Below are 26781 nucleotides of genomic sequence, written 5' to 3' on the forward strand. Positions count from 1 at the left end.
TTCTTATGTTTTTGTTTCTTGTTTAAGAGACTCTTTCGTAATTCAGTTTCAAAGGCAGAGCTCATTCCCATTGCATGGGCTTCTGCAGGTACATTGGGCAGAAAGCAGCAAGGAGGTAGAGTTCCTTGGCAAGCAAGCTCTGTGGCTAGGTAAACACTTGAGCCTGGGTCTCTTTAGCCACAACCCAACAGTTGAAGCGCTACACATTTACCCTCCACACCACTTAGAAGGACAGTTAAAAGTGAACTTATTCAACACTGATGTTGTATTTTCCATTTTAACCCCTACATTTTCTTTTCTTCAAAGGTATGTTCTCAATACATTCAAAGAACATGTTGCTCTTTCCTAGAGTTATATTCCACTCAGAAGCTTATACATGAAAACATACGAATCAAGAACGTTTCAATGATGAGAGTAAGCTGGAAGTGGATCATCTTCCAGCTTCTGTTTGATATCTTCCAAGTCCTTGCAGCACTGGAGACATGTGGCATATGGCAAGCCATTACTGACTGAGAAACAATAGCTCCCATCCTTGATTCTGCAGTTCTGGACTTATAGCCTATTGTGATCCCTTAGCCTCTGGGAGCTGTTCAACCGGTAACTTGCAATGTCCTTGACGTTTATAAGACACAAAGAGCTGACCATATTTTAGCAGTATTCAACCTAAATTCTTCCCTGTTATCCATTCCACAGACTTTTAAGTGTGCCTATTATTTCCCTTGAGCTAATAAGGGGATGAAATCCACAGGGATCGAGTTTAGTTAATTAACTATTTATTGTTAGCATTTAGCCTGGTTCTCAGAGGAGGTCTCATTTTGTTTAACTTTAATACCCAGCTACACTACTAAAGTTTAGCAATTTGAAGGAAAATAAGTGAGAATAGGAAAGAATCAAATCAGGAAAAGGCAAATTGTTGTTTTACTTTTCCTTGGTACAGAAATGTTTGGGCTGTCTTGGGAAAATGCATCAGGCCATTTGTGTATGAACAAAACCTTCAGAGAAAAGATCCCAGCTCAGTTAGGTGCTCAAAGAAAACCCTGCTGTACAAAATGAATGATGGACAGACTGCATAAGGGAAGCGCCTGATTACACAGGAAAAACACCTTCCCTTTTCCCTCTACTACCCAAAATTAGATCGTAGGGAGATAGATTAGAGAGAGACAGAGAGGGAGGGAGGGAGAGCATAACAAAATATTTAACTATGCAGCAGCTAGACCAGGGTTTCTCAACCAGGGTTCCATGGAATCCTAGTGTTCTGTGAGAGGTCACTAGAGGTTCCCAGGGAGATCACGGTTTATATAAAAAACTTTCAAATTCAGGCAACTTCACATTAAACAGGTAAGTTTCATTCCAGATTTTCAATTTAAGAACACTGTTAATGCATATATACAGGCCTACCCATGAAACAAATACAATAATTTTGTAACTTCTGGCCTATACTTGAGCTTGAATGTTCAAGGGGTCCCCAAGGCCTGGAAAATATTTCCTCTAGGATCAAAAGGTTGAGAAAGGCTGAGCTAGAGGAAAGCTGTGACTTATCTTCTGTTGACCCTCTATACTTCCAGTTTATTCTTACTTTACAGCAAAACTTAATTTCCCAAGGGAGGGAACTTGGGTGAGTCTGCTCTAATTTATAGTATCTCTTTTGGTGAGTTTTCTTTAAGCCAAAGGGCAAATGCTCTATTAGCAACCCTGTAGGCTTAAATTAAGGCAAGAGGTTACATGTTCAGATCATATTATTTTAATTGGAATATATATCAATCAATAAATCAATTTTATTTCAGTCATAGACCAGCATGAATATACATCCATCTTCAGACTTAGTTCAGAAATAAATTTCTTTCTCTCACAGAAAAGGGGAGGAAAGGAAACAGTGGTAACACCTGGCTAGCTTTTGTGTGCTCAGAAGCTAAGGAGTCAGGCTCAGTTATAATTTTATGGGACATTGTTTGGAAATACCATTCATCCCTGAAGATGTACTGCAGGGATGTTTCTATGATATCACCAGGGGTTGGGCTCATGTTGATAGAATTTGAACCAAAATAATTATATCTAACGATATATTATAATGTCCACATGTTAATCTTTTCTTCCCTCCAAATTCATATTTTTTCTTAATATTTTAAAATACATTTGATTTTACAATCACATCTCTATTCAGTATTGCCATGAACAAACAGCTCTTTGAGAAAATATTGACTAGAGATACGTCTTGCAAACAGGGTCATTCTGGAGATACAAGGATGTTTCATATAAAAACACCAAGTATATACTTCCTTTGATTTTTTTAGAAAAGGTTTCTCACATGTAATTTACACATGAAGGTAACAAAACCACAAAGCCCTGTTTGACAAAGGTTTCATGTTGAATAACACAGCACTTCAAGCCACTTTGGAAAATATAGGTTTTTGTGCTCGAAAGGAAAACCACAGCAGAAGCACCTCTATCTCTTGTGTGAGTCAGACTACAGACATTTTCAGTGTCTAATATTCCATACCTTTTAAGATACAAGGACTACCTGGACCAATAAATTATCCTTCGATTGATACAGGCAATGTTAGCTTACATCCAAGTGATGGAGAAGAAGATTGAATCCTTAGAGCTTTGCAAACAAGCACTAAGGGATTCTACACCCTGCAACTTCATATCCATTTTATACAGGTTTTACTCTTGAATTTAGGAATGTTACTTTCGGCAAAGGCATGAGGATTGGGTCTGACAGATTCCTTGCTTATTTGAAAGAAATATAGTTTCCCTGAGATGGAAGCATCATAAAACCAGTTTATTTATAGTTGTAAATACCATGTCTGAAATGCAGCTTTTAGCCTAAAGACAATGTCCCATTATGACCACAGCAGCAGAAATGTGCTGTTGCTTAGAGGGATGAGTGATGCCATTAGCTCGTGATTCCTTTGTTCCTCCTTCTAGCCTCTATGTAGATTATTTCTCTGGAGATTACTATGAGGGTCAATGATGGCACACACAAATTAATCCTTTGCTAGACAGTTTTTAGTCTCAGGATTATTACCCACTAAGAGCTTGAATCCTAACAATAAGATGTGTGCTTTGAGTCAGGCTTCCTGCAAAATGGGATGGAAACATATCTCAGTAAGCTTTGAGTTCTTTCTTGTACATGAGAAATAGGGCATTGAAGGAATGGCAATTGCCCCTAAAATATTCGAAAATTCCACACAGCTGCAAGATATTGCTGGAAAAGTACAGAGGACAACTTACGTTTTCTTTTTCCCATTAAAAGGAACTCTGGCCCAGGAAATGTGACCGAAAAATGGTGACATAATGCCCTCTTCAGCACAAGTTCATTCATAACATTTATATTTGAAGTACAAACACCTTTTACAGAATCAAATAGTGAATTTACAAGAAAGCATGGACTTCCTAATAAACGAGTTAGTCTCACTGATCCACATAAATCTGATAATGTATTATTTATTGAGTGATGAATGTGGATGTTTCAGTGCTCAACATTTAAATTAATTTATTTGTGTACAGGAAGAATAAAGCTGTCATGCCTAAAGGCAAACAGGTGGCCTATCAGATGGGCCAGGGAGAGAATATTGAATAAATCTTTGTTCATCAGATTTATAAATGACATCATTTGTAAAATGATGAACCATAGACTTTTCTTTTTAAAAAATATCAGTCATAGAACAATGGTGAAAGCACAGACAAGTTAAACGGAGAGCTGAGAAACCTTAATAATACATATGAACAATTCTGTCACATTAAACCTTAAGGTAAGGTGCTTAATTCTAGGAACTAGTCTCAGCATCTCCTGTATTGTGCCTGGTCATTTAAGGCTAGATACCTGCTATGAACTATAACAGATAAATGAAAAAGAGAGAATGTAATAGCAGAGGGAGGGAGAGAGATGATCTTCCAAAGTGCCTTAGTTAACTGCATTTGATTGTTCCAAGGCCTTGAAAACAGGAAAATAATTTAATCCCTTGAAAAAGGAGTCAAGTCCAAAGCATTAGGCAATACCATAAAAGCTTCTCTAAAGCATGTCTAAACATGAATAGAACAGAACAGAACAAACTTTTATTATCTTTCCATTATACACCAAGGTGCACATTAAAATGAAATTTCGCTGCAATTGGCTCACAAAAAATAATTACTATAATATATAATATATATTCTTCACCATTCCACTCCCCTAATCATTATCCCTAATAAATATCACGGTCCTACATACAACATATACCACCATGAAGTAAGAGGGGATTATTAAGAGTTCAGGAGCCTCATGGCCCAGGGGACAAAACTGTTACCTAATCTAGCCATTCTGCATCAAATACAGCAGAACCGTTTCCCAGAGGGTAACAAGGAGAACAAGCAGAACTGCATATGATGGACATCATTATTACAGTAGACTCTCAGCCCGAACTCAAGCAACCAGCAAGAAAATTTAATAAGTTATACAGTAGACTCTCAGTTAACCAGAACTCACTCTCAAGCAACTGGTAAAAAAATCAAATAAATAATACTTTAAATAAAATTTAATAGTAACCCTCAAGCAACCAGAAACTACATTTATCCGGCATCTACCAATCCCCATCAGTGCCAGTTAACTGAGAGTCTCCTGTACATAATGAACTCTTATTCCTTCCTCCACCACAACCTATTTTGGAGCGTTTGAATAGCTGTACTTCAAAAGATGGCAAGTGTTGTTGTTCACAGTCACCAGAAGCTGAAACTGATTTGATGTGCTAGCTTTAAAAAATGGGGTCTAGAAGAACATTTAAAATTAAACCACAGTGAGTTTAACTTAACCCAATTAGTGTAATTGCTGTCCATATGCTTTATATTGCAGTGTCGCTGTTTTGTGTGTTTGCAGGGACCATGAGACAAGACCCACATTCTTCTGAAGTCACATGCAGCCTCCAGTGTTTCTAAGCTAAACCTTCATTTGCTATCCTCTTCCCCACCCCCCCTCAACAGCTGAAAGATAACTCTTGAGAAAGTAGAAAGGGTTTTATGGCATCGTGTTTTTCAACTAGCATTTATCTTTCAGTCTGTGTAACCCACTCCAATCCATAGTTACTGGGTGGTAAGTACTGAGCAGGGCAGATTTCTGTTGCAAACTTGTAGACCAAATGTTGCCCAAGTTTTATCCTGAACATAGGTCCAAAGAAGTGAATGCATAGCCACATCAAGCAACGCAGATTTGTTCACATATACAGGAAATTTGACTCCTTTATCTATTCTTTTCCTGCTTCTTCTCTATTTTGTCTTTCACCTTTAATCTTTGTTTGCTGAAATAAATGGCTCAGGACTGGGTAGGAAAACTCCTGGAATAACTCTTGGGAATATGTTTCCCAGTAAGTTCCTTGAATAAAAATTATTCATCCATTAGATTATTTCAGATATATGACTATACAATAGAAGACCCTTTTTCTATGGGTGATACATCTTCCCCCAAACACACGAACAACATTTTGGTCATTGGGGAAATTAAAAGAAAAAAACTGATTTGAAAAAAAATGAGCAGCTGGACTATTTTGACAACAGAAGAGGAATTATATCTCTATTTTTATTGTATTTATTGTATTTGTAATTGTTCTGAATTTTAATTTTGTTTTTATTGTAAACCACCCAGAGTCCCACTGTGTGGGGGAGATGGGCGGTGATAAAGTTTGATAAATAAACAAATAAAATAAATAAAAATTCTGTGTATATACTAAACATTTGGAAAGACTGTGATGTGACCAAACAGATTCATTGGGATATCTCAGAGGAATTCTGAATACACACACACACACACACACTTAGACACATACACACACGATGAGTGGAGAGGGGAACTAGACTAAATACCCAATGAGCAGTCTAAAATGTATAGCAGGCCCACAATTGTAATTCTTTGTGAGTATCCTTCATGTTTCCATTAAATATTACAAAATCCTTGAACTGTGGAAGCCACACAGTAATTACCCATCTTTAGAAAGAAGTTAATTGTAAACACATTAATAATTAGTGGCCCATCTCAAATTTGGTCTACTATATGCAAATTGCTAGCAGACCAAATTAGAACTTGCATTTGGTATCCAAAATAGATTATAATGTGTTGACAACCATTTATGAACATCCAAATAATCATTCTGCAATTAAACCATCAGTGCCATGGGTCATATTTATTATTAATAATGATGTTAAGTGATTAATCACTTTGACTGGGCTTGCTTTACAATCACTCAGATGCATAGAATAGGCCTGACTGTATATTTAATCAGATTACAGGGTCTTAAAGGGGAAAGCAAAGAGAGATCAGAAAACAGTGGCCCAGAACACACCTTGAAAGTATGTAACTTATATGAGCAAAATGTCATTTCCTAATTAACTGGAGCAGAAATGCTGGAGATACTTTCAAAGGCAGTTGGAAGACGGTGCACTGTTGTGAACAAGCTGGAAGTTTACACAAACTGGCACAACACAAGAAAGTTTTGATTGCCTTTCAGTTTCCTCATGTAAATTAAAATGGTTTTCCCAATAACCAAACCTGGCAATAGTCATCTCCATAGGGAAGGTGTGGCCAAAGTTACAATCTATGCACTGACAGACCGTAAGCTCTGTATTTCTGTTTCTTGCACTCTGTGCTCCATTTTGAATGTGGTTGAGTTCTCACAATAGACTTGGGTTGTTGGATTAACGCATTTTCTGGATTTGTAGATACATGTAAATAAATTAATTGAACAGTTTGATTTCACATGCTACAAGTCACATACCCAAAAGCAACAAAATCTAACCAAGTGTAGCATGTTGCACAAATACAGTTCTGAGTTTTTAACTGACTTGCTTCGGCATGAGAAATCCAAATAAGTGTCTTCATTCCAGGACACCCTCCACATTCATGAGGGAAGATCATTTATCAAGGCTGTGTCAGCTCTGATGGGATTTTGCAGTATACTTGAGCAGGTTCAACTGATTCAGATCAGAAGGGATTTAATCTTCCTTTGATTGACTGTGATCTGGAAATCAGCATGACAAAATACTCACAGTTAATATTAAGCGAATTTTAGCCTTCACTATTCAAATTAGATTGTTGTATGTTTACAAGTTAGCAAATAAAATTACAAGTTTTAACAAGATGGCATGCTATTTACAAATTGTTCAGTTTATTTGCCTGAATTGAGCAGATTGCATTCCCCTATGACATTCTTGCAAGCATCTTTCACATCTACTGTGTGTTACTTTCTGCATCATAGTCAACATAGTGTTATATACAGTAAAATAGTTGCCAAAACTAATCTCTATTCAGACTCCAGTTATGATCCTAAATAAAACCTTGTTTGCAATTCTGAGCTGAAGCAAAAAGGTTCCTCTTGGAAGCTCTGAAAGGCATTTTGAAAGGAATATTTTTCCTATACCCCCTTTTTCATTATCTATATTGTCACATGAAAAAAAAAAATCACAGAATGGAAACAAAAGTTCATTTATTAGTTTGGGATAGTTTGAGAAAAGTTTGACCTCTGGATTCAATACATTCCATGCAGCCTACTCTGGAATTTCTCCTGATGTAAGCAGTAGGAAAATATGCTTTGATACAAAAATTATCAACTATGTCTGAGAGATTTCCTAATGCTTATATTCCAGCAAGCTTCCCTTGAACAAAATGTAATAATACGACTGTGTTTTATGATGTTATATAAACGGTGGTCCTTGACTGTCTCCCCCTCAAGGATGTTCATTTGACCTCTCAGTTTAGTGGTTCTTGTTCATCATCAATTTAAGGTCGCAAGCTAGGGTTACCAAATTCAGAAGCTGAGGTTGAACTGGTCACCCAGTACATTCTTTCTGCGCAACGGGGCTAAAGAATAGCAACCTTAGCTTAAATCAGCTCCTGCGGTAGAATACTGTGAACATGATTGTAAAAGATGAAAGAAATGATGCACTTATTGTATAATGCATCTAGGCCTTAGTAAGTGGCCCAAAATTCTCGGTTGTTTCTGTTGGAAAAGTTTAACTTTAGAATCTATAACGCTGCAATTTGTGAGAGTTCCAGAGTGCTTTTGTGCCCTGCATAACAAACTGTCCTGCCAACAACCACCACCCAGCAATTGATTTAACCCTTTCCTTCCACTGTTGCCCACAAAAACAGCAGTTGATGTGTATGCAAGCCATTCATCTATATGGAAAAACAGAAAGGAATGTAAGTGCTCAGAACCAAGATGAAAAGGAACTGCCTTGACATTGTTGGTCATCTCAGTATCTAGGAACTGGTACAGATTGGCCTTCCTAAAAACATGAAACAGGGGGAAAAAAATGTTCTATATGCAGAGAGCTGCCATCTCCAACTGAAACACTGCTACAAATCTCCCCTCCCACCAATGAATGAGTCAAATGAATGCTAGTATATGCATATGCAAATTGTAGGTGTGTGCATATATACCTGTTTAGAGCCACAAACACATACACCGAATAAAAAACAGGACCAGGAGACTGAGAGACATGCTCAGAGGGAGAAAGAGGACTGCTAACTACTGAGTAATATTAATTGCCTGTAAAATAAGATACTCCATTTACAAAGTCAATTTATCCCCATCTGTGTGCATAAGCCATACCACTCTCACATAGGAACGTCCAATCACAAGTATTCCTTCCCCCTTCCAGCAGAAACAGCTGGGGGGGAAAAAAGGAGAGAAAGGAAGGTAGAGATTGGAAAAGATGAAGGAGTACCTGTGCAGGAGGAGGAGGAAGAAGGGAGTAGAAGGGTATGGAGATGAGGCAGGAGAAGTACCAGGATAAGGAAGGAAGAAAAAGAGAATAACCCCCTTTTGCCATTACCAAAAGAATTAAATTGAAAGCAGGTAGCTTCTCCAAAACAGCAGCTAACCCTCAAAGATATCCAGGTGCATCTGTTATCACATCACCTCATGCAAATTCAACAGTTTCTTTCTGTTCTTTTTGCCCACAGTAATTTGCGAGTAATTGTTTGGGGAAAAAACCCATCTTCCTCTTTCATGCCTAGGGCATATGCTAAGCTCCTTAGAAAATGGTTCAGAAGCTTAAATTACAGTAAAGCCTTATGGGAGGGAAGATTAAAGCCAGACCCCGACTGAAACCAAACTGATGTAAGAGATGTAACTGACACCATTTGCATGATTACACAATCGATAGCATTTGCATCCATTTACAGAAAACTATGCAAATAGGGTTGATTATGCAAATTGTATCCATGACATCATTACCATTGTATTATTACACAAATCACAACTACATCATTCGATTGTTACATTTACATCAACTGTCCAGGCAGCCTCCGAAACAATGAATGTTGGAGAGAGAACTAAAATGCTCTCCACTTCATCTGAGGTCCACTGACTGGAGTCTGCAACATCAAGTTTCTGCATATCACACTCATAGTGAAATAACTTCATTAGCTACCTCTTCATTTCTAGGTCAGTACTTTTCTTTAAAATCCTAAAAGTCTGGAACCCAAACCATGAAAGAATGTTGCTCCTTATGCTTTAAGAAATACTGTTGGGGTCTTCACCAGCTGTGTCCTTTTGGTAGATTGGGGAACAAAACAGGAGATTAATCACTGTTTTCTTTATTTTTTCTTAGTTTTGTTTTATGTCATTGCTATATTGTGCATTAGTTTTGTGGCTTTATGATCTAGTTATTCAAATGCTATTTTAAATATACCATAGGTGTTTAAATAGTTTTTCTTGTATCACGTAGGTAGCTGAGAGCCATTAGAATGCAGCAGGATATTATTGAAATATATGAGTAAAATGGCTGTCATGCCTGGTTGTCTGAAAGGGAACAAAGGTAGAATCATCATATTGGTTCACAGGAATTGTGTGCTCGTTTTCCACTGAGGGAACTTACTCTATCAGTGAAACGGAAGAACAGGGATATTCCTTTCTCTCTTACAAATCCCTTGAGAGTCCTCAAAATCTACCTAGTTGGGTTGGAGAATATTCTGGGGCAAGTCCCTGAAGGCTGGAGCTACAGAGAGAAGAGAAATCCAAAGTTCAATTGTTAGGGGCAGACTTTGTATGCAGCCTTGGATCCCATCTATTAATTATGCATTCTGTTCTACCGCTCTTTGTAAGCTTCCCTCCATGGATTTTTCTCCACATAAAATCAGAGTGAGCAACTGACCTCAGAGATCTGTAATGATGGCAGAAAATTCCCTACTCGAATACCAATAATTAAGAATACATTTCTATCTTATACATAAATTATCATGTGGGTTATTTCGGACATTTATAAAATCATATTTGCCATGCATTTAGGAAATATTAATGCTCAACAGTATCTTTTTTTACTTTTTCATAATTGGAAGTTGTTTTATTTAACTATTGTTTTATTCAGCAGATTTATATGACACCTGATCTCCACGGGGACAGCTTATAAACATTATAGCAATGAACAATGATAAAATTCAAACTTCCAGTTAGAATCACAAAAACCCAGCAACCTAAGAACATAAAACTCTAAAACAGCATGGATATAAATATGTGTGGTAAGCCCCATCCAACATTGTACATAGAGGGGGCCAGCCTGTTCTCCAGTTTCAATTTTTTTCTATAACATTGGTCCTATCCATTTCAGGGGGAGTGGGGAGAGTTGCTAGTCAAGTCCTCTGTAAGATTTTTTTCTTTTTTCATTCAGTAGCTGTAAATTTCATCCATAAAATTGTTACTTGGAATTCCTTCCTTCCTTCCTTCCTTCCTTCCTTCCTTCCTTCCTTCCTTCCTTCCTTCCTTCCTTCCTTCCTTCCCAAAAAAGGTTTTATTTTTATTTATTTATTCTCCACTGGAATTCAGAGTCCAGATGCTCACTTTCTGATTATGCAGAAAACATAATGATGACCTGTTCAACACTCACAAATATTTCCAACTGAAATAAATCAAACAGAGCATTTTCTGTGGGAGGGTATGTGGGAGGTATGTGACAATGAGAGGTTCAATCTTTTAAAAATAGCTTTTTTTTAATACTCCCCTATTTAAATATAAATAGCGTTTTAATATTCCCTTTTTAAAATTAACAATATAATCCTGGTGGTAGATATTGACCTGATGTGATTTACTCCCATTAGTTGCAAAGACACAGCAAGGATGTGCAAAACTTCATATTTTCCCTAGAAAGTTCCATTTTTCTTCCACAACACACTGATCCAGCTATTCTGGATAGACTGTTAACTGTTAATAATTCTTCCTGAACAGGGCATCATTCACCATGTTCCAGATGTTGCTCACTGCATCTGTAAATGAACTTCCAACCTGGCTTCCAAGTATTGTCCAGGCTGAAGTTGATGGAATAGACACAAAGTCAGAACTGCATGGGGCATTGTTTGTTGTTTATTCGTTCAGTTGCCTCCGACTCTTCATGACTTCATGGACCAGCCCACGCCAGAGCTTCCTGTTGGCTGTCAACACCCCCAGCTCCACCAGGGACGAGTCCATCACCTCTAGAATATCATCCATCCACCTTGCCCTTGGTCGGCCCCTCTTTCTTTTGCCTTCCACTCTCCCCAGCATCAGCATCTTCTCCAGGGTGTCCTGTCTTCTCACTATGTGGCCAAAGTAACTAGTTATTGTAACTATTACTTGTAACTAGTTATATATTACTTGTAACTAGTTATATATTACTTGTAACTAGTTATTCCTCTAAAAAAAAGACATAACTGTGGCACTAGTTTGCGTTACATTAACTGAATTTTTACTGCTTCTCACGTTCAGCCTCATTCAAGAAAAGCTCAGTGCAAGCAAGCAGTATGTTTCTCATGGCTGTTTGTCTTCTAATGTTAATACAGTGTTCTGCCAAGTGTCCAAGCAGTGATCAGGTGCTCAGGCAATTGGTTCTTTTAGATCCAGAGACAATAAGCACGCCAGTGGATGAAGAAACTTTGAGCTTTATTATAAACTTGAGCAAACAGAGTTAAACAGAAACACAGTTTAAACCAGAAACACAGCTTAGGCAGATTAAACAAAAGCATAAAAAGCATAGCATAAAGAAAGAAATCATAACATGCCTGAGCAAAGTGATGCCTTTATTCCCTTTTATGTTGCCAGGAGCCTCCTGACCAAGGCAACAGGGATCCCCAAAAGGCTGGCTTTCTTTGGTCTGCAGCACCCCAGCGCTAAAGAGTCTGAACAGAAGCTCCCAAACCCCAAGAGCGAGCCCAGGAGTTTTTATCAAAGTCTGGCCCTCAAACCTCGTGACCATGTTTCCATGGTGGCAGACTACGAAACCTGACCTTGAACAGGTAGCTTCCCAAGACCCAAAAACACCTGTCTCTGATATCATCCAAGACCCTGGGAAGTCTTACAGATCTTAACAAAACAATCTGGGGGTTTTCTCTTATTTCTCTCCCCACTCCAAACAAAGGTATGTTCTGGAGGACTGTTGGAGGAGTGGACTTACAAACTTTCAATCCTGTGGTTTTATTTTATGTATTTACCACATTTTTATCACCGCCCATCTCCCCCTCAAGGAGGGACTCGTATCCCCCCCTCCATGCCAAACAGAAATAAAAAATAAGCCAATTAAACATTAGCATAACTCATAATAAACTCTAATCTTCTTTGTGTGAGGGAGAAAATCAACATATGTCACTTAACTCCTCGAAATAACAATGGTCTTCCACATTGCCACTACATACAGAAATACACAACTCCAAGAACATATGGGGAACCTTCAAGGATATGCCTTCCTTTCCTATGTAGCCATAGGGAGGTTCAGATAATTGAAATCAATCCATTCTGGAATTAGAGTCTGGGAAAATCTCCTGCAGAACTGCAATTTTCAGCAAGACCAGTCAGTGGAAGTAATGAGTGATTTGAGTCCAAAAACATTCCTTTATTCCCTGGCTGAAAAGTGGGGAAACATTGCTTTGGAAAGTTCCAAGGTTGTGGAAATGCAATCCTAGTGGAATATTGAGAGGACTGCCAAAACATCTACATCACACATACAAATGGACAGAATAATCCCACCACTCTCTGAAGCCAATAAAGGAAGTGATCTGTAATACCTGATATTGTTGATATTTTACTTTGAGGAGTGTATTATCAGTTACGGCCACAATTCATTCTTTTTAGCAGACTTTCTATGAACTGTTTGGCTGAAAAGTTGTATGCAAGTACTGCAAAATTCATAATTCATAACGTTTTAATGATTTCACTGTCAATATTTCAATACTAGTCCTTAGAATCTCATTCCATTCTTCTCTCATTTAGCATATACAACGTTGATTTTTTTTTAATTAATTTGACTAAGGGCCACAGTTGAGTATTATAACAGCATGCCAAAAGAGCAACAAAAATTTGATTTAATTTTATGTAAGACAAATTTAATTAAATTACATTAAAATTATATGAACTTCCCATAGTTAATGATTACTCCCCATGTCATGTTAAAAATTATTTGCTTATATGATTTACCTCCAGCCTCAGACTCTAAAATCTGGTGCCAACGTTTGAAGACATTGTGAGCCAAATCCAAGATTTTAGCGGGCTGCATGTACAGTAGGGCTGGGGCTAATTATATGTCACTGTATTTAAGGACAAAGATCTGTGTTGAAAAATATTATTTAAAGCATTCTGGGGCACCACTTTTAATCATTATTAGAATGGTACAGAATTAGGATTCTTTTCCTCCATCTATTCCTATATTGTATAGACAGAGTACCAAGGCTTTTAAAACTTACAGGAACAATACATTTTTTGTCCAGAATTTATAAAATAAAGTTTACAAACTAATATAAAGCTGTCCAGAGTCACCATGTGTGACTTGGGCAGCCATATATAAGTGTTAAATAAACAAACAAATAAACAAATAAGGATTGAATTTACCATGAAATGGAGATCCACAAACTGAAAAATCCTTCAAAGGCTAAAAGTGGCTCTTTCAACATAGCCACATTATTATCATTCTAACCAAATTAAAATGACTGTGTTTAAATTAAGAGGTGTGGCCAGATGATTGCACCTACATGTAAGAAAATCAGTGTGTGTGTGTGCATGTGTGTGTGTGTGTGTGTGTTCAATTAAGTGAACATGTTCTAGTACAATGCCTTCAATCCTCAGACAAATGAAGCTATTTAGGTGGAAATATACCACTAACACAGTCAGGGATGTAAAACAGCGAGGTGAGTGTACGTGGCAATTGCTTGTCATTTCTAATCTAAAAGAAGAGTAAGGAAAAAGCCTTTCATGGAAAGATAATGTTCTCATTACTTGCTCAGACATTGAAAAGTGGATGGGCTCAGTTCAAAACATCCTGCTTCCATCCTGCCACTGCAGACACGTAAAGTATGTTCATGCCCCGAAGGCAATGCAACAGATGCTGATAAGGATGTAAACGAAAGGCAGAAATAAACATTGCCGCAATCCTCCCAACTCCAACTTTCATGTTTATCAACTACAAAATTCTGATGCCATGAAATTTAAGAAGTATCTTTACTGTGACATTGGTGATTCCTCGCAAAGCTCTAAAAGAGAAATTCAAATGACTCCCTGAACACTGTGCTTCCTTTTCTCTATTGCTGGCAGATGGTTTTTAAGCTGTCTGTTTCTTCTTTTCATCTCCTTTTCCATTTTTAATATTTAGCACCCTATGCTGAATTTCATTATTCCATTAGTTTGTTATTGTTGTGATGAGCTACCTTGAATGCATGAATGGAATGGAATAATGACAGTTTTAAAAATAACAGATTAGAAAGTATTCAGGGCAGACAAGGGAGACAACGAGAGCGGTCCACAGAAAGTGACTGAGCAGCCTATTTCTATAAGCAGCCATACAGCTTACACTGCCTTAAGTCAAAGTCAAATCTAGTAATTAGTAACTATTCCTGACATTATTGTCATCAGAGGGGTCTACAAAACGACAGCCAAGGCTCTGTTGAGGAATACAAGAATGGAACGTGAAAATGATGACATCCTTCATACCTAGAGCAGATTGCAGAAGGTTTAATATCATAAATTCCCTGCATGATATAATTACCCTAATTGGTTTATCAGTCTGTTTCATTATTGCATAGATCTTCTGTGGTTGTTACTGTTAACGGCCCATGTGGCATGCAAGCATAAGCAGGTGGAAAGATCCATTCTTATGGTTAAATTAAAATACAGTAAGCTTATTTAAAACAACAACAGCAACAACAACAACACCTTTAAGAGCTTGCTTGCATCTGTAGCCTTGTAGGAATTTCTGTGTCTTGGATACATACCCCCTATTTTTACCCCCCATACCAGTGGCTTATAATGACAGTGGATAAAAGTGATTTTTTTATATGGGCATGAGCAAGAGATAAATTTGATACGTGCAAATTAGAGAAGCCAAGAAGATGTAAATTATTCTTTACACACATTGGATTGGATCCAAAAACTTATGTTAGATTGACCAAGGGACTACAGTGCATGCAGAGGAAATTTATATTTCCCTTTTCATTTAAGGGTGAAATGTTCCTTCGTTCTGTCCCTAACTCTTCCAGATGCATGTGCTGCTCAGGAGCCACTTTACCTGTATGAAGACAGTTTGCCTTGTAGTATGGAGGTGGGAGTCCGATTCAGGAAAAGCCAAGCTAAAATCTCAAATATAACAAGTTACTGAAGAAATCAGTTGACAGTTTCTCTTTATTAGAAATTGTTTCAGGCCTGGCTTACCATGTACTTTTAAGTTTTGTATTTGTGTTTTTATTGGTCTGGGAGTGTAAACAAGTAAATGAGCAAGTTGCATATTCTGTAAACGCTCTTTCTTAGAACTTAGAACTGTATGTAACAAAGCATCACCTCCCACTCAAATACCATTTACATGTAACTTTTATGTCCAGTAACCAGTAGCCATCCTCTCCAAGAAAAAATACCCTCTGATTTATATATTTTCCTCTTAGTAATTTATAACATTAACAAGATTAGAGGAGCAGCATTTAACTGTGCATTCCTTATTTTTGACAGCCCAAGGTAGGCAGAACGCTGGTCTGATTTGGAACAACTGTTTTCTTAACTTTGTTCTGTACTGACTACTATAATAAATGAACATTTCACCAAAGGCCAAAACTTTGTTGACTGGTCCAGCAATATTTTGCAACAGCTGAATCTTTGCCATTGTCATGCTAATGCCCAGTTTAAAATCATGCCTCTGAGCCTTCCACTGGGGTTGTGACATTCAATACTTCAGCTTCAGTGTAATTAATTTTCCATCCTGATACTGCACGATCAATATGAAGTTTGGTGATTAGACGTGTCAACAACCTTTGAGGATAGAAGAGATAGGAATTCATATAATCCGCATAAAAGCCCTATTTTTTTTTTTTTGATGTCTTATTTATATTTATAACCCTTCAATTCCATGAGACCCAACTGCTAGGGCAAAATCATCATCATCATCATCATCATCATCCATTGTCAAGACAACTTTAACTGCAAGCAGTGTTAACTAATGTTAGCAAAGAGTTATCTGGGGAGAACTAAACACCTTATGAAAGGAAACTGTATTTCAGGGAATAAGATTTTAGCAATGAGGAAAACAGACAACACAATGGCCATCTTTTAAGCATTGCTGATAAATTTAAAAGCTCTCCTGGAAGCCAACAAAACATATCACTGAAAGCATAATCCCACACCTCTGGTTCAGCCTTGTTTGTTGTGTTAGCAATTTACTACCAAGAGAGAGAAAAGACTGCCACCTGCTGTATCAAAGTGAAAACTGACAATCTGAACAACTTAAATCTTGCACACTCCTTTATAGAACATAATTGTTCCTAATAAAGATATTACTAAGCTGTGGATGTTGAGTTTTTTCCTCTCTCATGAACCAGGACAATGTGTGATACTTCATTCTTGCTGATTTAAACTCATGAATTAAAATAATAACCACAACCTAAAATTGTTCAACTCAATGGCATTCCTTGGAATAATAAATCCACCAGACTGCATTTTGTATTAATTATCCATAATTGCTTGGCAGATTGTTATTTAAATTATTTGCCAAATAAAGAATTCATCTTGCCTTTTTGCAATATCAGCTGACACTGAAAAGTGGCCCTTTTCTTGAAGTGTCAACATTCCACAAATACCAAAAGAAATAGGGCTTCATCTCCATGCAAGATATATTTTAATTGCACTTGGAGTTCATCAGTGTAACACATGGATCTGCTGTGCGTGGTCCTCTAAAGACAGGTTTTCAATTTCTTCTAGCTTTCAGTATGACTGTGTGGAGAGTATAAATGTTGGAGCTGTCTAAAGAAACACTCTTAGGCAGCTAAAGTTGCAGAGACTACTTATTTGTTTGCTTGTTTGCTTTTAAGTCTGGATCCTTGGGACTGCCTGGACCCTGAAGATTTCTTGGCAAGATTTTCAGAAGTGGTTTGTCCTAGACTTCTTCCCAGGGCAGAGAGAGAGAGACTGGCCCAAGGTCGCCCAATTTTAAGGAAAAAAAAAATGTCTCAAACCAGAGAAAATCCCATGTAATGGCAGTTTCCCGCCTTGTCAACCTAAGATTCCCACATCCAATTGAGACCAGTCCTGGAGATTCCCCTGAAATGAAAAAAAAAAAAAAAAAAACATTTAAAACAAGCTGTCTGTCCAAAAGTTTCCAGTGTCTTTGCCCTAAATGCACTTATTATGGGGAGCAAATAGGGAAAAAATAGAAATCTTAATGCAGGAAAATAAATACAAATCAGTTGGTACTACTGTAGTATCTTGGGATAAGTCACATTACTGGAATGCAAAGACTGGCCCAAGGTCACCCAGCTGGCTGCATGTCTACTAGGACTCAGAGCCTCTTGGTTATACCCTGGTGCCTTTAACCATCACCCCAACCTAGCTCTGTGAATCTACATTACACTTCTGGATGAAATACAAAGTACTGCTTATTATCTCTAAGGCCCTGTATGGCGTGGGGCCAGGCAAATTAAAAGAATGCCTCCTTCTGTATGATTTGAATTTCTCATTCCCATGTGCTCACTGAGATTATCTGAAAAGATTGGTCTGTACTGATAGGGGTTAATTTTGCAACAGTTCAAGTTCAGCCTTTCACTAGAGCAACCTCACTTAGCAAACTTAACTTTAACTTAACTTTCACTATAGCAAACTCACTTAGGCATGAAAGCCAGCTGGGTGACCTTGGGCCAGTCCCTCTCTCTCAGCCCAAGAGCCAATCAGGCGTGGTAGGAGAGTTCTAGCCCCGCCTTAGGCATGAAAACCGGCTGGGTGCCCTTGGGCCAGTCCCTCTTTCTCAGCCCAAGAGTCAATCAGGCGTGGTATGAGAGTTCTAGTCCCACCTTAGGTGTGAAAGCCAGCTGAGTGATCTTGGGCCAGCCATTCTCAACTTGGTGCCATGTATACCAGCCTCCTTGTGGTGCACCCTGGGCAACATGACTTGTTACAGCTAAATAGCCTACACATCTGGCTGCTGGACCTCACAAGGATTTCCCACAAGAAAAAGCAGCATGAACACTGAACTGCTATGCCATACGATTTAAAAAAAAACAAAAAACTCACTTCTCTGGAAGGCACTTCCTTGCTTGGAGAATATCTACCGTCTACAGAGTTTATTTAACTTAAGGTACCATGAACTTATTTCAGAAATCAGGTAATATGAGAAGCATAGGAATCTTCTTATTTAGGTAACTCCTTTTACTGGCTAATTTACTTAAAAGATATACTGTTTATTTTTAACAATGCCGTTATTATGCAGTGCTATGATGCCTTGATCTTGATCTCTTAAAATTATTTCCTCAAAAAAATCATTAAATTTCACACACAATGAACTCCCAAGGTTTAAGGAAAATCATCTCCTATCACAGTAGAAGCAGGGAAGGAAGCATTTATTTATTATAAAAGAGTTCACAACTGTTACTTGTTCCTACAGAACAAAACAACTTGTTGTTAAATTATATCTCTGGAGGCAAGTAGAGAAAAGGAAGCTAGAATTGTGCTCTTCAGCTGAAGTATTACTGTGCCAAACTCCATATAGGAAGGCAGGTGGTAGCTCCATTCCTCTTTTTTGCTTCTTCAATTACAAAACCTTATCAAGTTGCAGCTTTTTGAAATACTGCACTTGGGGAACCTTATTCAGCACAGAAGGAGCTTTAATCAATTTATTTCAGAAATCTATAAGGGAAGCATATCCAGCCAGACTACATCAAATACTACAGAGGAAATGGAAAGCTTATACTCAAATCTCATCTGATATTCAAATTTCCTTTGCTATTGTGCACAAGATGGAAAATGATATTACGGATCTTCACTGAGCTTGGAAGAAGAAAAATCAGATTGAGCAAACTGTGTCAGAACCTTTAAGTGAACTACAACTAAAAATCTGGGTTTAACAAAATGTTATGTCTGTTTGATCTTCACCTGGAAGGCTCTCCAACTGGTCTGAACTATTACAAAACACTATTGTTATTGTTATTATTGAATATCATGATTGTTTTGTTACTATCAGTTCCTGCATCATGAAACTAAAAGTATTTACAAGGAAGAAAAATGGCCCTGAATTTAAGACACAGGTCCCAAAAGGGTCTTTTTAAAATGTCTCAACCCAGAGAAAATCCCATGTAATGGCAGTTTCCCACCTTGTCAACCTAAGATTCCCACATCCACTTGAGACCAGTCCTGGAGATTCCCCTGAAATGAAGAAACAGAACAAACTTTCTGCCCAAAAGTTTCCAGTGTTTCTGCCCTAAATGCACTGATTATGTGGAGCAAATAGGAAAAAAAAAAACTAGAAATCTTAATGCAGGAAGATAAACACAAATCAGCTGGCACTACTGTAATGTGATGGGATAAGTCACATGAGTAGAATACAAAAAGACTGAAGGGTATAACTTATACAAAAGGAACAGACCAGACAAGAGGGGAGGAGGAAGAGTGGCCTAAAATATGAAGGAAGTGGATGTATATGTAGAGTTCCTGGAACTTGAACAGAAACATCCAGGTAGAGCATTTGATTAGAAAAGGGAGAAGACTCAACAATTATATTATTTGGATTGTGGTGTATGTTTGTGTGTGTGTGCTATAGACCACCAAGATAGAATGAAGATCTGGATAAAGCCCCCCTGGACCGCAGTTACAGGTCTTAATATGGAGGAGACACAGTTATAACAGGGACTTCAACTACCTGGACATCTGTTGGATAACCACTTCATCCAGGACTGCAAAATTCCTCAAGATTCTTACTGACTGCTTCATTTGCCAGAAGGTTGCAGTAGGGAAAATGGTACTATCCGGATTACTGCAAAGCACACTGAATTGGACTTTCCTTGAAGACCACTTGAAGTTTCAGCTGGTTCAGAATATAGTGGTGTGGTTAGTTACAGGCTCACTTCAATATTTCTATGGAATGCCACTACTTGGTGAGTTGCACTGGTTCCCGGTAGGCTAAATTATAAGACATAGGGATTTGTAATTGTGATTAATAGGCTTACTCAAGACATGTTTAGAACATGGAAGTCACATAAGAATTGTTTCATCCCAACTGTATGTCCTGTCACTCCTCTCTTTTTAAAGGAAACTGAAGGAAACCATGTGTTGGCTAGAAAAGGAAAGAAAGCCTATATTATATAAAATGTTTTACATATATATTTATTTATATTCTACTTTGCTTTCTAAAGTTGTATTTGAAGGGTAAATAGGGACCTAATTAAACTAGTAACAATGGATGCAGATTATGGCTTTTCTGAGAAAGCCAATGGCCCACTTACAGAATGTGAACAGAGGCTTATTAATATATACAATAATGGTACAAAATAATACTCCTCAAATTTTATAAATTATTCATACAATCAGAAACTTTGAAGGAGATATATGTAGTAGTTTTTTGAGAGAGAAATAACACAAAAATGAATGGAAATGAGAATGGGAGAAAAACTATTTCTAGGTTCTTCCTCAACGACTCCACAGGAAACACAAAGAGTTTACATTTTTGGCATATTAAGAGTTCATACATAATAAAAACAAGTACAAATAAATGTTGGAGGAAGTGCTAGAACAAAGGTTTTAAGTATACATATTACATATGTGGTGGTCATTTTATTATTTAATTATTTATTAAACAAATTTATGGTCATGTCCAAAATCAGTAAATTTTAGAATAAGGTACAGTATTTCAGGAAAGTGCATTAAGGGAAACATCATATCTAGTTTTTCTGTCATTGTTTTCTGGTAAGAATATAAATATGAAAAGGAAGACATTTAATGTTATTAGTAGCTGCTACATTCATAATAGCAAAATATTATAAACATCTAGAAGGGACATTTAAAAGAAATTGATATGGTAAGGTATAGTCTTAATGAAAAAAATTAACATATACATTGAAACCAGTTGAAAAAAACAAAAAAATATTTTTTCTGTATTGTATGATTTTTATGAAATAAAAATGAAAATAGTAATCAACCAGCCTCCACTCATTATGAGAGACTATAGAAGAGATAAATGTGAACTGAATTCATATGTGATATATTTGCATTAATTTGCTTTGTACATTTTTTTTTAATATTAATTCAAATGTTACTGTTCATTGTTAACATAAAATAAATTGAATTGTCATTGTCCCCAGAAGCAGACCAGTTTCATCCAAGCGTCCTGAAGTAGTTTGCAGAGATGATCTCGGTGTCAGAGGACTAGAGAAGGAAAAATACTGCTTTTATCTTTAAAAAGGAAAGAAAGGAGGATCAGGGTGTTTATAGACCAGTCATTTTAACACTGATAGTGGGCATAAATCTAGAACAGATTATTAAGTAGCTGATTTGTGAGCATTCAGAAAAAAAAAAAATCATTGCTTGGCAGAAGACAGCATAGGTTATCAAACACAAGTACTAACAAATTAACTAGATCTCCTTATCTGATACAGTGACCAATGTAGCTGGCTGGGGAATGTGGTAGGCTAGATTATTTAGCATTAAACATTTGGCAAAGTATCCCATAATATAGAAAACAGCAAAATGTGGGCTGGATTATGAAATGGCTTCAGATCTGGTTGAACAACTGTGCCCATCCAGTCTGCATCAAGGGCTCTTCGTTAAACTGGAGCGAGGTAAAGACTGGCTTCCCCAAGGTGTTGTCCTAGGCTTTGTATTGTTCAACTTATGTATAGATGACTATTATAAGGAGTTACAAGATATAATTATCTAATTTGTGGACAACAGAAGTGGGGGTGGGGGGGAGAGAATAGCAACCACCTTAGAGGGCACTATCAAGATTCAGGAATGAAGGAAAGAAACCAGAACAATAAATTTCAACAGAGACACGTGCAAAGTCCTACATTCGGGTACAAAACTCAAAGGCATCAGTGTAGGATTGGGGCGGAGGAGGACTGTTCTGGACTGCAATAAAGGTGAAATGGGTCTGGATGACAAAGTGAATGTGAGTCGGCTGTTGCAACCTGAAGCTACATCAACAAAAATAGAATGTCAGGATCAAGAGAAATAACTGTTTCTTTCTATCCGGTGTCCAGTTCTGCACACCACATTTTAGGAAAGACATTGACAAACTGGAGCACATCCAGAGGCCAAAGATTAGACAAAATACTAATTAAAATTAATTGCCTGTAAAACAAGACACTTGAAACTAATTGATCGGTATATGCATAGAGCAATCATTTTGATTCATACCCAGGCACAGAAACACATAGGCACAGAAATATCCACATTTATCTCCTTGCAGCATAAACAGGAAAAGAAAAAAGAAAACCAAGATGGAGATGGAGTGAGGAGAAAGAGGTGCTACACTGGGAAAGGAAGAGAAGAGGCAGAGGAACAAAAGTGGATGAAGATGAGGAAAAGGAAGGAGATATATAAAAAGGGAAGGAATGAAAAGAGAGAAGAGCTTTGGGTAGGTAGAACAAATGAGTTAGAGGTAATTATAGACATTCCCTCTGGGACTGACACTCTTATTCAGATCATTCTCCAAAGGCATCCAGGCTCTGCAGTAACTGGTCTGTAGCCATTGGTACCTCTTGCTCAGTGTAAAGCCTTTGCAAATAAGATGCATGAAATCAGCTAAATTAGCATGCATTGTTTTAACACAGTTCTGTTTTGCCTTTCCCCATGCTAAGGGCAGGTTATGGAACAACACTCAGAAGTTAACAATAAAAGGGTAATGCCAATGCAAAATACAAAGATACAACCACACTCAGTCAGTAAACATGGAGCAGAGCCTCAACATACCCAGAATGCTGTTGCCCAAAGCATTGCTAATCGGTGGACTGCATAGAAAACTTGAAAAGCCAAGTGTGTGTGTGTGTGTGTGTGTTTGTATGTAGTTACTTTGGAAAACAGAGCAATCAAACTATAATCAGAAATGGGTATGGGAGCATAACACCATTCCCAGCTAAATGTCAAAACAGATAAATAAGCATTTAATATTTAGGCTGAAGTCTGATTTTTGAAAAAGCATTTCAAATGGGGTAGGTCACCTTTTTTCATCTGCCCTCAAGAGAAATTAATGCGCAGATTCTACAGACCTACCTACTCTAGGAGATGAAATCTTGACCTTCTAATGGCGTCAACCAGAGAGCTAGAAGATATAGATGAAGGAGGCTTTGGAGCCATGTTACCGTAATCTCAAATTCCCCACCATACACCCAACAGGTATGCCGGCCTTGAAGACCAAGCAGAGGGCATTGGAAAGAAGGAGTTCCTACTCCCACAATACAAGCCCAAGAGAGTTTTAAATTTGGTGCTCCTCTCCCCGAATGTTTCGCTGGTGTTCTAATTTATTCTGAGATAATACATAAGTTGGGCTCATGAATAAACATTCAAAGAATTGCATTATGCAAATCTATTTATACACTCCCCTCCAGGTCCTGCTATGCTGTCTCATTCTGGACACATTAAGCAAAGACCCAGCTCCCTTGAAAAGTCCATAATGCTGAGAATCTGAAAGGAAAGAGAAGAGGAGAATACCTGGGAGTAAGGTGAATAGATTCAATTACAGCAATGATGAGTGCACTATTAGAAGACCTTAAGGGCCAGGTTAGAGACAAGTCCTAACTCTTGGCTGCTAAGAGTTGTCACCAACTTGATGGCACATCATAAATACCTTAGTAAGGCAGTTATTTTTCAGTCACAAATATTGTGTAGGTTAGTATTTTTGCCTCTTTCTTCATTTAACTTTTTTATATACAGTTTCTCAGACAACCCCTTCCATGAGGTGATGTTGACAATACAAGTAACAACAACCATTTACCAAAACTAAAAAACAGTAGCAGCTTAGAGCAGCTTTAATGTCTTTCAGTGAAAAATGACTAAAACCAAAGAATGGTTAAATTCTGGGCATAAAGTCATAGATCTTCTTGGAGAGAGTTCGAAAGACCTGAAGTTCTGTTTTAAGTGCCCAGAAATCTGAGAGATCTTAATAATAGAATTAGAAGTAGGGCTCAGAGGCAGCCAGTTCCAATGGGAGTTGGTGCATACAATCCTTTGGCTAAATTGAGCTTTTTAGAGCTTTAAGGTCAACACCACCATTGTAAAAACACTGAAAGAAAAAGGCATCTAATATAGCTGGTTTACAACTGATGCCATGTGCTCAGCTCAACATGCATCCCAGTATTGCCATTCCATAATGTTTCTGAAACATCTTTAAGGACAGTTCCTTTTAAGGCGTACAGTCTATCTGTAACTATGGCAGATGCAATAGCAGGAATAGCCACATATTCTTTTTCTTGCTAGGATCAGTTGCCAATTATATCCTCGAGATGGTTGGGGGATTTTCTGGCCTCCAATATCAATTCAACATCTCTTGACAAAGCTGAATCCAGAAGAACCCCATATAGTGAACTCAGCTAACTCTGATCAGTTGTGTTACCATGTTTTTTGAGTTTATTTGAGAGATCTGTATATGTACTTTGAAATCCCACTGCTACCATCCCAAAATGATAAAGACTTTGATTTTATCTCCTCTTTCAGGCATCTGTGATCCTGAAACCCTCATCCAGGACTGCAAGGGGGTGAACATTCTTCTAGAAATAGTTGTGAATGGACCCTGAACTGTTCCACTGTTAGAGGTGGAAATTCAACGGCCCTGGACCTCCTGACAACAAGGTATATGGGGTATAAATGGAGTTAAGGATTTGCACCCTCACTTTGTCCCTCTGCCTGCTTCGCCCAATGAGCTCAATAGACAAACCAGTAGAGACAGTGCAATTCCTAGGGAAAACCTATTGAAAGACAAACTACAGAAATAAAGAACAGAACATTACCAGTTGTCACCTACAGCTCACATCTCAAACCACTCAAAGACATTATGTTGGACAATGACCCTGCACTTTCTCAGGTACTAGATGGCAGGCCTGTGCTTGTATACAGACAACCACCCAACAGAAGCATATCTTCACGAGCAACAAAAAACAGCAGGACAATGATGCTAACATGGGAACCAGACCCACTGAAAAACCTAGATGTCTACTTTGCCCCCACATCTACACCAACAGCACGATCAAAGGCCACAACAAGTACACACAAGATTAGAAGTGCCTTCACATGCTCTTCCTCTAATCTGATATATGCCTTCATCTGCCAGCAATGCCCCTCTGGATTCTGCATAGGACAAATGGGACAAAGTTTGTGCAAAAGAATTAATGGACATAAATTTGACATTAGGACTCAAAACAGGGGCATATCAGAGCATTTCAGCTTCCCAGGGCACTATAGCAGATCTCAAAGTGACTGCTTTAGAAAAACAGAACTTTAACAGCACCACAGAGTGAGAAATTGCAGAACTCCCATACATCAGTATACTGAGATTGCCTGAAACCTGATTGGTTTCAGGCAATCTCAGAAGGTCTCAAGAAACACACTGGGTTTTTAATATTACAACTTAATGTCTAAAGCCAATTTAAACATTACACCAGTCTAGCCACTCTGTGCATCTAATGAAGTGAGCTGCAGCTCACAAAAGCTGATCCCTTTTAATAAAATGTGTTGTTTTATTAAAAGGTGCTACCACATTTCCTGATTCCAACATCGACAATAATATTTATTTTTTATTTATTTGATTTACATTACCACCCCTCTCCCCCAGTGGGGGACTCTGGGCAGTTTACAATAAAAAGGATAGTAAAAACATCTAAGCCTCAGTCACAGTTTAAAAACATAAGTAAGATAATAAATATAAAATCCAAGAGGAGATGGAATCCCAATCAATAGGGGGTGTTATGGCACCAACCACCCCCAGGTGGAGCTGTTACCCTCCTCATCCCAAGCAAGGCGGCAGAACCAGGTCAAGACTGGGAGCAAGGAAACCCATCTCAATTCCGGGGGCATGATATTCCAAAGGGCGGGCACCACTGCAGAGAAGGCTCGCCTCCTGGACCCTGCCATATGCAATTCCTTTGTTGATGGGGTCTGCAGCATGCTCTTTCTGCCTGACCGGGTGGGGCAGGTCAATGTTATGGGGATGAGATGGTCCCTCAGGTAGCCTGGCCCCATGCCATGCAAGGCTTTAAAGGTGATAACCTGTCCTAACAGTCAGGAACCACACTGAGACAAGGAATAAGTCTCTAGTGTTTTATTACTGCTACATTAGAAAGAAAATCCTAACAAACTGAAGAAGCGTGAGAAAACCCATACAGATAAACCCCAAAAGTCAAGGTGGGTCTGTTCTTTGTCTCTTTGAATGACAGCTCAAATTCTTGCTACTACACATGTGTTTTCCCCCCTGGATAGGGGCCCCCTCTCGCTCACCATCAGTGCTCATGACATAACCAACACATTGAATTTCACCCGGAAGCAAACTGGTACCCAATGCAGCTCGCGTAACAGTGATGTCACATGTGCTGATTTCATAGCACCAATAACTGTCCATGCCGCC

The sequence above is a fragment of the Candoia aspera genome, chromosome 5 (assembly GCF_035149785.1).
Source record: "Candoia aspera isolate rCanAsp1 chromosome 5, rCanAsp1.hap2, whole genome shotgun sequence".
NCBI lineage: Eukaryota > Metazoa > Chordata > Lepidosauria > Squamata > Boidae > Candoia > Candoia aspera.